Consider the following 13,016-nt stretch of genomic DNA (forward strand, 5'->3'; position numbering starts at 1 on the left):
TCCACAACGTATGCACATTTCAAAACAACATGGTAAATGGGTACAACTTTTATCTGTCAATTAAAAATGAAAGTGATTAATTTTGGGTGGTAGGAACATGATTTTAATTTTTTTCTCTTTGCTTTTTAATACTTTCCATTTTTTAACAACAAATATATGGGGTTTTTTTTGTTTGTTTTTTTTTGTTTTTTTGACAGAGTTTTACTTTTGTTGCCCACGCTGGCAGGTAATAGTGTGACCTTGGCTCACTGCAACCTCCGTCTCCTGGGTTCAAGTGATTTTTGTGCCTCAGCTTCCTGAGTAGCTGGGATTACAGGCATATGCTGCCATGCCCAGCTAATTTTTTGCACTTTTAGTAGAGACAGGGTTTCTCCATGTTGGTCAGGCTGGTCTCAAACTCCTGACCTCAAGTGATCCACCTTCCTCGGCCTCCCAAAGTGCTGGGATTATAGGCGTGAGCCACCGTGACCAGCGACAAATGTGTCTTATTCCTAGAAATGTAAATGTATATATATAAGTGTGTGTGTGTGTGTGTGTGTGTGTGTGTATCTTTTTTTTACAAGGTATAGCAAAACTATTGTAGGAGACATACCTAATTGGCCCTTTGTTTTACCCATACATGCACATACGCACATGCACTATCCCCAACTCCTGGGTCTGTTGTCTTTAGATGCACGAAGCATGGTGAGTAAACCTTGATTTGACTCTGCTCAGATGAGGTTTCAAAAGTTGGCCAGCTTGTGTTTCCCCTGGTACTTGGAAAAAGCTGTAAATATGACATCCTGAGGCCTTGGTTCTGATTCTCACTTTGCCACTGTGTGACCTTGGGCCAGTTACTTTCCCTCTCCATTGGCTGTCCAACTGGAGAATGAGCCAGCTGAGCCCCAAAGACTCAAGATGCCTTCTTAGTGAAAAGTGCTTTATCTACTGGAGCTAGAGCTCACTGGCCATGAGAGCTGTGCTTGGGACCCAAAATGGGAAACCCCCAGAGACCTGGGATTGTTAATGTCCCCTTCATGAATCATGTCATGGGCTGTATTAGTCTGTTCTCATGCTGCTATAAAGAACTGCCTGAGACTGGGTAATTTATGAAGGAAAGAGTTTTAATTGGTTTCACATGGCTGGGGATGCCTCAGGAAATTTAACAATCATGGTGGAAGGGAAAGCAAACACATCCTTCCTTACATAGCAGGAGAGAGAAGCACAGAGCAAAGTGGGGAAAAGCCCCTTATAAAACCATCAGGTCTTGTGAGAACTCACTATTATAAGAGCAGCAAGGAGGAACCACCCCCATGATCTAATCACCTCCCACAAGGTCTCTCCCCCAACACGTGGGAATTATAATTCAGATTACAATTCAAGGTGAGATTTTGGGTGTGGACAAAGCCAAACCATATCATGGACCAAAGGTGATTTGAAGCTCTGCTAAGAGCTGTTTGTCCCAGGAGCTGGAGTTGGAACTTCTGCTCTAGCCCAGGAGCGCTGGGTTGGCATGGTGAGCAAAGGGTCTTCTTGATGGTCCATGCATTCATGCAGCAAATGCCTACATGCCTACTGCATGCAAAGCCTTGTACTAGACACTGGGAGCAGCACAGAGATGGAGCAAATAGGAACCCACCATAGGGAGTCATCAAGGAAGCAAGGACAGGGGCTGTGTGAGAGACACGTAACAGTAGGTCACTATGCACAATGGTAAAGTGCTCATACAGATAATAAAAGGCAGCATACTTACCAAAAAATGGGCAAAGAACATGAACAAGTTACCAGTTGAAATCTTATTAAGAATTAGTAAGCTTTGAAAAGATACTCAACGTTACTATCAAGGAAATAAACATTTTAAAATACCATTTATTTTTACCCAGTAGAGTGGCAAAAATTTAAGAAGATTGAGGACAATATTTAGGGTTGGCAGGTGTGTTGGGGAAACAGTCTTATACATTGTCGATAGAGTATGAATTAGCACAGTCTTTTTGGAAGGCAATTTGACAATATCAAAACTGAATATGCACACAGCCTAGGTTCTCATTCTAGGAATCTGTCCTACAGAAATACTCATGCATATGCTCAAATACATATATGTACAAAGATGATTGCTAAAGCATTGCTGTAATCTAACTGTCCATCAGTAGGAGACTCTACATACATTCTGATCCATTCATACTCTGGAACAATTGGCAGTTTTATTATTTATTTATTTATCTATGTATTTAGAGACAGGGTCTCATTCTTTTGCCCAGGCTGGAGTGCAATGGCATGATCATAGCCCCCTGCCACCTCAAATTCCTGGGCTAAAGTGATCCTCCTGCCTCAGCTTCCCAAGTAGTTGGGACTACAGGTGTAAGCCATGATGCCCGGCTGATTTCTTATTTTTCATTTATTTGTGGAGATGGGGTCATGCTTTGTAGCCCAGGCTGGTATCAAACTCCTGGTTTCAAGTGATCCTCCCACCTCAGCCTCTCAAAATCTTGGCATTACAGGTGTGAGCCACCATGCCTGGCCAAGGGCAGTTTTAAAAAGATGAAATAATGAAGTGGAAAGCTATATGTGATGCTTTTAAGTAAGAAAAAAGAAAATTGCTGAATATTTTATATAGTGTGATACAGAAAGCCAGAGGTAGATTTACACTAAATGATTCATAAGAGAGATGGGAAAGATAGATTAGAGGCCAAGAGGTATTACTTTATGTCATGTATGTTTTGTTTTAAAATTTGTTACACAAGCGTAAGTTGTTTTTGTAATTTAAAAATATTGGCCGGGCGCGGTGGCTCACGCCTGTAATCCCAGCACTTTGGGAGGCTGAGGCAGACGGATCACAAAGTCAAGAGATCGAGATCATCCTGGCCAACATGGTGAAACCCTGTCTCTACTAAAAATACAAAAATTGGCTGGGCATTATGGGGGACCTGTAGTTCCAGCTACTTGGGAGGCTGAGGCAGGAGAATTGCTTGAACCCAGAAGGCAGAGGTTTCAGTAAACCAAGATCACGCCACTGCACTCCAGCCTGGGCGACAGAGTGAGACTCCATCAAAAAAAAAAAAAAAAAAAAAGATCAAATAATCATTTAACGTTTCTTTAAAACGATGTGTGGATGGCAGCCCCAAGTAATTTGAGCATGACTTTCAGGTAGGACAAATTGCTTTTGTGTCTGAGCAAGAGAGCAAGTCTGTCTGGTGCCATGGAGTGATCGTGAGTGTGGGACTCAGAATTCTCATCCCGCTCCACACATCTGTGACCTTGGGTGAGTTACTGAACCTTGGGCAACTGTTCCCTCATGGGTAAAATGGACAACACTCGTGGCTGTGGCGTCCTCTGCAGGAGGCATGTGTCATGATTTTACAGCACAACAGGATCCCCAACTTGGCAAAGATCCAGATAGTTGTTTACCGACTAAGAGAGGGGGTGAGGCTAGAGACCAGAGCCCGGGTTTGTTATGCTTGCCACTTCCTATGGTGTAAACACTCCACCATGGCAACTGCAAGCCACCAGCGTGGAGCCTGCTCCAGCACACTCCTGCAAGGACCTCAAAGGTCATTTATGCCAGGCACTACCCTGCGCTTGAGTCATCTCTTCCACATTCATGAAAGGTAGAGCCAGACCTGGCCCATGGAGCTGCTTCCTCCTCCTAGGAGTATTTCTCCTGAGGGCCACACAAAAGTGCTCAAGATCTTTGTAAGTTACCTTGCTTTAATCTTGAGCTCCCACATCCCACCGCCTCCCTGGTTCCTTCCCCTGGATGATCGCTCAGGGTGTGCTCTCACTGCAGGTTCCCCTACCCCATCCCAGAAGGGCAGGAGTTTGCTGAGACTCCTATTTTATTAAAGCCCAGTCCTCAGGCCCAGCGTCACTAGGAGCAACAGGCGAGCGACTGGGACAGGTCACTGTGGGCACTGGGGGCGGCTAGTGGGCTGACGGAGGCACATGCTGATCTCATACGGCGGTCAGAGTCCCTTTCCAAGTCATCTCTGCTGGCTTTGGCAGTAGCTGTCTTTTTAAGTCTCCTCCCACCCACTCAGCTGATTCAGATGCTTCAAACAAGGGAATCCTCCTAGAGGCCAGGCTGAGTCATCCTCTACTGTTAAGTAATAGTGAAAAGCAGGATTGAAATGCAGGACACTGCCTTCAGCCAGCCCCGGTCCATACAGAGCAGAACTCACTCCCTGCTGGAGGTGCCCAACTCTTCCCCGCTCTGGCCTGGCAGCACTTGTAAGCCTGGAGTCCTGGGCCTGCCCATTTGCCAAAGCTACATGGTAGCTCAGCTCTTGTGGAGGAAGAAGGACCGAGTTGCTACCAAGCCCCAGGTCCTGGGACAAGCCCTCCAAGAACGCTTGGACCCCCTTCGCTCTCACTTCTGCCTTCCTTTCTCTCCCTATCCTGCTGGCTCCAACCTGAAACCAGGCAGTCTTCTGTCGCATCTGTGTTGGGTGGGGTATCACATCTGCTGACAGGGGACCAGTGAGCAGGGGCAGGTGAGGGTTCTGAAGCAGACAGAGTCTCCATTGTACTATCTTCCTGGCCCTTGTCCACTTTCAGCACCTCCCCTCCCAATCCCATACCTTGGAGAAGGACAAATATATCCACGCTAAAAAAATAATGGGACCTACCATCTTGGGAGCAAAGTTTGTCTGTGAAAAGAGGCTATATAGAGAGCACGGGGCTTTGTTGTCTCCCAGTAAAGCTCACAGTTCTGCCCTGCCCACCTCAACCCTAGCGGGTCTAGACCTGCTCCCTCCGGGAAGCACACCCACAGCTCTGGTTTCAGGAGGCTCTGTGCTTTTCTTCTTCAAGTTATTTGAGGGAATTAGTCTTGTCTCCTTGAGTAGGCTCTCCATGCCTGGAGGGCAGGACTGTGCCTCACACCTCTCTGTATCCCACTAAAGAGCCTGACCAATGCTGGGATTCTAGAAGCTTCCATGAACAGCCATCCATTCACTCATCCATCCATCTGTTTATCTGTCCAGCATAGGCAGTGCCGTTTACTACACACCAGCACTGTGTAGGTCTGAGGATACAGACAAATTACTATCTCCATGGGACCTTTGTGGTGAGAGATTGATCTGTAAGCCCAAAGAAATTATTTGTGTTAATACATAGTACCTAGCAGTTATAGAGGATTTGCAGTTTATGAAATGCCATTAAAGCCCAGTGGATTCCTGCGTCGAGAACAACTAGTTGGTGGTAAACTGGGTAGAATGCAGATCTGCCCGACTCTATTCACTGGCTCCCCTGGCATCGCAGCACTGGGCAAGGAGAAATATTTATGATTTAGAATAGGAGTGATAATTTCCTCCTCCAGGAGCCAAGCTTTGCCTGATTAAGCCCTTGGGCCGACACGGTTCCATCCCAGAAGGTACTCTGTCGATATCACAAGGGGACTCTGGGTGCCAGCAGGGTTTTGCCCTCCTGCTGGGCTCTAATTTCTGGCAGGTCCTGCAGGCTGGAGGCAGCAGCGCCGCCTTCTTCTGACGGGGCCGGCAGCTGCATCCTGGGACTGACAGCCCTTGTGGGTCCCCGAGCTGGGCCCCAGCTCTTCACATAGGCAGGGAAGTCCTTTCTTGCTGCCACACCCTGGGAGTTTCTCCAGGGTGGGGGTCTTTGGGCTGGATCTAAACTCTGTGGCTGCCAGATTGGAAATCTTTATCTTTGCATTCTCTGCCTCCACTCCTCCACCCAAACACCCAAATAACTCTCAGGGCTGCGGGGGCAGACAGGACTGAGACAAACTCCCAGGCACTTACCGCTGTGGCTGTGTAGCACGCGGCCTCCGCTCCGAGGACAGCTGGGAGTCCTCTCTCAGTCTGGGGTCTCTTAGAGCAATGGTCTCAGCAGGGCCAGGGAAAAGGCTTTGTGATAAAGACAGGCAAAAAAAAATCTGTTGAAGCCACACCACTTCCCTCTGAGTTTTCCTCCTCTCGCTCTCATGTACAGACTTGGGAAAGTTGCAAAAGAGGCTGGGCCGGGTGACCTCAGCTGTGTGGGTGGAGGGGGTGGAGTGGAATGGAAAAGCTAGGCTCCAGAGCCAACCGGATTTTGTGCCCTCACGAATTTCATTTATAGGGACCCTGGCCCATGGTGATGAGGATGGGAGCTGTGGGTTAGGGGGCCTGCAGGGTAACATGCCCCATTGTGGGCACCATAAGAGCCTCAGGTTGGCTTTAGAAGCTTTTGCTTCTGCTGCTGGAAGCCACCCAGTAAAGGGGCCCTTTTGTTTTTGTTGAGGCTTTAGATACACATGGGTAGAAGATTCAGTCCTACCCCCAGCCTGGTAGGAAGAGGTTTTGATCTTCACGCCTTGCCTTTACCCCAATACCTGTACACACGCACACACACACTCCTCTCCCACTCCAACACACAGCACACACATAAATAACACACTACATGCCACATACCACACATCACACACACTATACACACATACAAACTCCTCCCCCACTCCAACACGGCACACACAAATAACACACATACATGTCACACATCACACACACCACACAGGCATACCACAGACAATACCCATACATACCACACACAATAGACACGCCACACATACACACCACATACACAAACACCACACATACCACACATGTATCACACAAACACACCATATACATAGCACAGATATACACCACACACATACCACATATATACACTGCACACAGACACCACACATATATACCACGTGCACGCACACACCACATGCACTACACACAAACATCACACATACATATCACATACCACACACAACAAATCCACCACACACACAACACACATTCCTAACCACACACAGCACACACTACACAAACACACCACACATATATCCCACACAGAACACATACACTACACCACACACAGCACACATACACACCACACACAAACATTACACATACATACCACACACAACACACACTACATAAACACACCACACATATACACCATACACAAATACCATGCATATGTAACACAACACACAAAAAACACAAACACCCCACATACACAGCCTGCATACATACCACTTACAACATACAACACACACCACACACAGACACCATACATGCATACCACACAAAACACACACACCACACATACACACCACACATACATGTCACACACAACACACATACTACACAAACACACCACATACACACCACACTCAACATGCATACACATTCACACACAGAAACAACACACATACATACCACACACAATATACATGCACATGACACACAAACAACATACATGCATATCACGTGCAGAAACACACATACATACCACACACCACACATGCACAAGCAACATATATACATACCACAGACAACACACATCACACAAACACATCACACACACCCATGCCACCCCTACAACACACACATACATTAAACCCCCCACCAGGCTTGCGAGATGTGAAGCAAGTCCTGACGTCTCCTCTCAAGTGAGGATTATGACCCAGCCTGAAGTACCCGGGAGACCACAGCAATTTAAAATGCTGCTGGCATGCGGCTAATTTGGTGTCTCTTTGAGCTGCCTGGAACTATGCCTGGAATCGCTATGACTGGCGGGTGAAAGGAGAAGAAGTGAGTTTAGGCAGGCCTCGGCTGGGGATGTCAGGCCTCGCTGGAGCCCCTCGGGGCATGTAATGCGTTGGGTGCCCCCTTCCATCCCCACATCTCTTGTGAGGTGGGATTTTGCCTCCTTGGGGCGCGTTCTTGGTCTAATAATCCTCTCAGTCAGAGAGTTCTTCCTTGTGTCCAGCAGAAGTCTCTGCGTCTGCTCCGTAGCTACTGTCTGTGTCTCATTTGGCCAATTACACTGCACAGTGCTCAGTGGCGCTGCGCACGTGGGTGTCCTTGCATCCTGCACTGGGCGGCTCGCGGTGCCAGGTACAGGCCTGGCGTGTGTATGTTGTGTGTGGCTTCTTCAGTGGAAGAAAAGTTGAAGCTTGTTTCCTTGTTCCAGTTAGCAAATGTGCCTGGAGGGAGGAGGCAAAGGTTTCTATGGGGAGCAGCACTGGATGACACACACCGAAGCTGGAAAGTGTCCGCTCCAGATCATGCTCACCCAAATGTCCCAGTTGGGTGACTTGGGAAAGTGGGCATCAGGCCACCCTCAGGCCAACCAGTAATTCTTGATGACTGACTTGTTCTTAAACTGTTGCCCTTTAGAATTTCCCGATAGTCTTCTACTTTTTTCTGAGGCCAGGTTTTACGTGAACACGTGTGTGTGAGTGTGTGTGTGTGTGTGTGTGTGTGTGTGTGTGAGAGAGAGAGAGAGAGAGAGAGAGAGGGACAGGATTAGATAGTGAGCCCCCATAGAGGTGTAGATTTGACCCTCTTTTGGAGAACACATGGGAGTTCCCGTGGGCCTGCTGCTGCCGAGGGCGCTTTGGGAATGGGAAGTGAACTGTCCATGCTGGTCCTCACAGCCTTTGCGCGTGGGACTGACACTGGTACTTTCAGGGTCTATTTGCAGAACTATCCTAACACCTTTGGAAGCCAAGTGGCCAGCCACCCCCAGGCTGTAGTTCCTACTTCCTCCAGCCACGTGGATGAAAAGTCAGCAACTTCCCTTCTGTTCCTGTGACACATGCTCTAGAGGAGCATGACGTCAGCGTGGCCCTGCAGATGAGGCCCGGACGCCACATTCCCTCACTGCTTCCTTTCTTCCCTCCTGCAGGTGTTCATTCAATAAGCCTGTCAGATCCTTTCGGGGGTACAGAAATGGAGAATTGCATTTTATCCGCGGAAATAAAACACGGGGGGGGATAATGGCATAAGAAACACAGCTTAAGGGCTGTGGGGATTTGGAGGAGGGAGAGATTAGTTGTAGTTAGGAGATGTCAAAGAGGACTTTATGGAAAGAAGGCATTTGAACGGGAGCTTGAAGGATCCTGAGGATAGCAATGTGCAGATGTGTGGTGAATGGAGCAGAGAGTCAGGTTCAATATGCAGAGCAGTGATGTGGGGCCAAGGGGAGGAGATGCTGAACCTCTGGCTGGCAGAAGAGCGTGTACGGGCAAGGCTCCAAGTCATAGCTGAGCACCTTCATGGTTCATCCATGGACTGAGATTTTGGTCTCGTGTCTCACAGCACTGCGTCTGACAGCTTTTCGCTGTTATCTTAACACTCATTGAAAAGGCATCATTTGGGGAAACAGCACGTTCCTCTGATGAACAGAGGAGAAGGAATCCTGAGACTAAATGTACAAGTAAGAAAATCAGAATGATTCCGTCTGGTGCAGGGTAGACTAGGTGTCCAGGGAGAACAGGTGGCCCAGCTGAGGCAAGGCCCTGGAGAGCCCTGAAAGTTGTGTCAGCTCTGCTGCATTTGGCATGCAGCAGGGGTCATTGTAAATTGCACGGCAGGGGAAGGGTGGGATTAGAGCTGGGCTTCAAGTATTTACCTGCAGCAGCAAATTAGAGATCTGGAGATAGGGAGGATTTCATTTAACGTGATAACAGGCTCAGCGGAATTGCTCCCTAATCTCGAGCAAAGCACAAGGAAAATGGGGTGCCATTGATGCACCTAGTTGGTACAAGATGAGGAAGCCAGGACAAAGAACAGTTAAGTAACTTGTGACATGTTTTGTGATGGACTTTACATTTGAAAAGTAACGTTTTAAGAAACACATTCGCAGTCTTGAGCTGTTTGCTTTGTGACCTTGCAGCTGGTGATCAAGAAACACAGGAACTTTTAGATGCCTGGGAACTTTGCTGAGAATGTGGGAAAGATAGATAAGGCTAAACGGTTTACAAGGAGGCAGTTTAATATTCTGCCTTAGAGCTGGGGAGGTGTTATATTAAACGGCACACAACATGACAAAATTTACTTTATTATATAACAACGCAAATTGTAAGGTTTTGTTTTACTATTATTGCTATTATTTAATTCCCTTCTTCAACCAATCAGGCACTGGTTTGTCAGAGAGCAAGAGACAGCATCAGCGCCAGGATGTTCCTGGAATATTTCTGGTGAAAGGTAATGACTTGGGGAGTTGGGGGCAAGGAAATAGGTCACAGAAGCATTTCTGTGGCAGAACCAGCAGTGGCGTTGTGAAGACTGAATTGCTAACTGGTTCAAGCGGACGTTGTCTGGCTCAGGCATCACTTTCACACTGCAGCCTTCACCCCTGAGACTCCTGGCCAGCACCAGACCAGCACATTCAACGGCCAGGGCAGCTCTGGCACAGAAGCGACCCTTCAGAAAGCCTGCAGGGGTGCTGCCTAACAACAGGCTCCTACATGGCTCTTGGGGTGTTTTGTCTTAGATGAAAAATCATGAAGCCATTTTCTCTAGGGCTTTGTGCCTTTGATGAGATTCGCCCGTGCGGAGTGCAGGTCTGTGGCCCGATGAGCACAGGCATGTCAGCTAGGAAAATGTTTACATATGTGCAATGTCACTGCATCCTCACAATAACCCCATGGAGCACCGTCGTCCCTTGGTATATGTAGGGGGTTGGTTTCAGGACCCCCACGCGTACTATAATTTGAGCACACTCAAGTCCTGCAGTTGGCCCCAAAGAGCCCACATATAGGAAAAGTCTGTCCTCCACATACACGGGTTTTGCATCCAGAGAATACCGGTTTTCTTTTTTTTCTTTTTTTGAGACAGAGTCTCTCTGTGTCGCTGAGGCTAGAGTGCAGTGGTACAATCTCGGCTCACTGCAACCTCCGCCTCCTGGGTTCAAGCAATTTTCCTGTCTCAGCCTCCCAAGTAGCTGGGATTACAGGCACCTGCCACTATACCTAGCTAATTTTTGTACTTTTAGTAGAGAGAGGGTTTCACCATGTTGAGCAGGCTGGTCTAGAACTCCTGACCTCAAGTGATCCACCTGGCTCAGCCTTCCAAAGTGCTGGGATTACAGATGTGGGCCACTGTGCCAGCCAAATATTAGATTTTTAACCTGCCTTTGGTTGAAAAAAAAAATCTGTGAATAAGTAAACTTGTGCAAGTCCAAACCTGTGTTGTTCAGGGTCAACTGTAGTTCCTATTATCATGCCCATTTGACAGATGAACAAACTGAGGTGCAGAGGTCCCACGACTGATGATAGGAATGAAGTCTGGGCCTGTCTGACTCCAGAGCCGGTGTTGTTAACTGTTCTACTACAGTGCTTTGATAGCTTGTTTGGCTCAGACTGTTCTAAATTGACTTTAAAAGCAATAATTTGGTTTAAAAGGCAAAATAAAAGTAAAAACCAAACAAAAAACATATGTGTGCATGAGTGTAGTTGTAATCTACTCTGAGCATGACACCCAAAGAGGAAGGGAAGTTACCGATCTGAGCCAAGTGCTTCCACCCAGGTAAGGTCATTGATTCTTCCCAACAGCTCTGAGAGGTGACTATCTTAGAGACATGAAGTCATCACCCGAGGCCAACGAGCACAGATGTAAATCTAGGCTTTGTGACTTTCAGCGTGGTGTGACTTCTGTGATCCTTGCAGTCAAAAACTGATAGCCAGGGCCTCTCCCAGTTATCTTGCAGGTTTTTGAGTACTCCATTTAGTTTCTGGCATAAAATAAATATTTGTTGTATTGAATTGAATTAAACTCCATATGAACCTAACGTTTGTTAGGAGAAGATCTGGTAAATAAATGGACACCGCATAGACGTTAGAAGAATGAGCTCTCTGCAATGACAGGGAAGCTACTGTTAAATGAAAAAAAAGTAGTTTAGAGAAGAGTCTGCATGACAGAGAGTGAACCCCACGATGAGGGTCTAGCCTGGGAGGCCACGTGGGTTCTTGACTTCAGGATGTAAAGAATTCAAGAGCAAGCCAACAGAGTAAAGTGAAAACAAGCTAAGAAAAGTAAAGGAATTCAAGGATGGCTACTTCACAGGCAGAGGAGCAGCATGGGCTGGTTGATCAAATACACATGTGGTTATTCCTTGATTATATGCTAAACAAAGACTGGACTATTCACGAGTTTTCCAGGAAAGGGGTAGGGAGTTCCAGGAACTGAGAGTTTCTCCCCTTTCTAGACCATACGGGATAACTTCTGAATGTTGCTATGGCATTTGTAAACTGTCCCGGAGCTGGTGGGAGTGTCTTTTAACATGCTATTGCATTATAATTAGCCTACAATGAGCAGCGAGGACCACCAGAGGTGGCTTTCGTTGCCATCTTGGTTTTTTTGGCTGGCTTCTTTACCATGTCTTGTTTTATCAGCAGGGTCTTTGTAACCTGTATCTTGTGAAACCAGTTCTGTCGACCTCCTATCTCCTCCTGTGACTAAAAATGCCTCACCTCCTGGGAATGCAGCCCAGCAGGTCTCAGCCTCATTTTGCCCATCCCCTACTCAAGATGGAGTTGCTCTGGTTCCAATGCCTCTTACATGCACAGTACAATTCCTTTTGTGTAGAAAGACAAAGGCTTCCTTACCCATAGCCTGTTAATATGTGAAAAGAAAAAGGCTGTATAAAATGACTTCGAATTGATAATAGTGCTTTTCTCTGAGGAGGAAGGTCATGGAGCATTTTCACATGCTTTATAATAAGAGAAAACAGAAGATACTTTCATTTTGAAAGAAACAAAAGCTACAAGGGGGAAGAAAAAGTAAGTTGTTTCTGGTTGCAATAGATACCACCAGAAGGGGGATGTGCTCAGGCCAGAATGCTCCACTTCAGATCCCTCAGGATGGACCCTGGAGTCCCCAAGATGAAACAGGCGCTGTCTCAATCTCTCAATCTCTGTTTCTGAATCTCTCCCTCCCTCATTCCATCTCCAATGTACTGTGAAACATTTTCATTTACAACAAACGTATGGGCATGATACAAGGAACCAGGACTCTGTGGGACAATGGCTGATGCCACATGTGGGACTGGAAGTGTGCAAGATGGGCTGGAAAAGTTCACAGGAACTACCTTGAAGATTACCCACTGGCTAAAGATAGGGTGATGTGAGCATTTAAAAAAACTCTAGTGAGTCGAAACACATCAAATATGTTTAAAATCTTTTGGTGTTTGGTATAGCACCAACTCAGTCTGAAAACTGGTAAATAAAGGAAATAAAACACCAAGTAATTGTCTTC

General features: G+C 46.9%; 1 protein-coding gene across 3 annotated transcripts in view; it reads right to left on the reverse strand.

The window, feature by feature from the left end:
• RAB7B (RAB7B, member RAS oncogene family) overlaps positions 1–5,945 on the reverse strand; it is a 30,862-nt gene extending 24,917 nt beyond the window's left edge. For 2 of the 3 annotated variants that reach the window (XM_032288999.1, XM_032288997.1), the window contains exon 1: positions 5,736–5,945. The gene's annotated coding sequence lies outside the window, so the exon portion shown is untranslated. The remainder of the gene's footprint in view (positions 1–5,735) is intronic. The other variant, XM_032288998.1, reaches the window with a different exon arrangement.
• Positions 5,946–13,016: the final 7,071 nt, after the last annotated feature.

The sequence above is a fragment of the Sapajus apella genome, unplaced genomic scaffold (assembly GCF_009761245.1).
Source record: "Sapajus apella isolate SASKATOON/1434 unplaced genomic scaffold, GSC_monkey_1.0 scaffold22, whole genome shotgun sequence".
Lineage (NCBI taxonomy): Eukaryota > Metazoa > Chordata > Mammalia > Primates > Cebidae > Sapajus > Sapajus apella.